The sequence below is a fragment of the Brassica oleracea genome, chromosome C9, assembly GCF_000695525.1.
Source record: "Brassica oleracea var. oleracea cultivar TO1000 chromosome C9, BOL, whole genome shotgun sequence".
Lineage (NCBI taxonomy): Eukaryota > Viridiplantae > Streptophyta > Magnoliopsida > Brassicales > Brassicaceae > Brassica > Brassica oleracea.
Window position 1 is genome coordinate 21050588 of NC_027756.1, and position 1031 is coordinate 21051618.

At 39.3% G+C, this 1031-nt stretch overlaps 1 long non-coding RNA gene across 1 annotated transcript; it reads right to left on the reverse strand.

The window, feature by feature from the left end:
- LOC106317188 lies at positions 1–484 on the reverse strand. Its single transcript, XR_001265072.1, has 3 exons — positions 339–484; positions 147–255; positions 1–64 (listed from the first exon to the last, which is right to left on the reverse strand). It is a non-coding gene; the product is annotated as an uncharacterized LOC106317188 (long non-coding RNA).
- Between the last annotated feature and the right edge of the window lie 547 nt (positions 485–1031).

Below are 1031 nucleotides of genomic sequence, written 5' to 3' on the forward strand. Positions count from 1 at the left end.
CTTCCCTTATGTTATCAGCAGCTGATGTGGAGTCCATCCGACTGTCAAGTGACTGTATTTGTTCCTGATACAATCATTTAAACACAAAATCATTCATTGCCATAGTCTATTAACTATACACAATATACAACTTCCATAATGCTTACAATAGTCTCAGCAAACTGGGGCTTCACAGGTCTGCCATCAGCATGAGTGTGTCCCGCAATCCAAACCTTGGATCTACTCACCTTACTTGGGTCTTTACTCTTTTTTTTTCTATATGAAAACAAACATATCTCACTACCATTTTAATCTAACAAGCTGATCTACAATATGTAGATGTTTGACTACTCTTTTACCATATCATCAGCTAAACGAAGCATTCCTTTGCGGCTGGTGGTGTGAGGAATCTGATTTCTTCTCATCGCTCTGTACTTGTTACTCGTTTCCTACAATATAAATATGACATTGATTATATCCATCAGACATGACCTTTAAGGATGAAACTTACTTAGTTGTAGATAACTCACTGTGAAATATTTGGTAGTCTTACTCTTGACCCAAGTGTTCCACAGTTGAAGGGATGGGATGTTGCTCGGTAAGCTATTCTCTTTCTCAGCTGCAGTCTTCGCCACACGTACTTGTGACACCAGCCTTGACTTCCCAGCCCTCCACACATTTCCCAGCTGCTTGAAAATAACAGCTTTCTGCCACTCTTCTTGCAAGTTAAACCTCCCCTGCATCACAATAATCAAGTTAAACATGTTTATAATTTCATCTTGCGGTTAAACAAAACATACTAATATATATACAAACCTGAATTTCTTCCCACATTGTTACTTTAGTCGCTGCATCAAGTTTTCTCCAATCGGCAAGTGTAACTGGAACATGTTCCCTCACAAGAGGACCAAGAAACGACGATAGGGTTAGTGAACCAGGTCCAACATGCTCACCAATGTCATTGAATGTGACCATAATCTTATCATTGGGATTTTCAGCCACTCTACGCAACTTTGTAGGTCCTCTTTTTTTTTTTTTTAAACTTCCTCCCG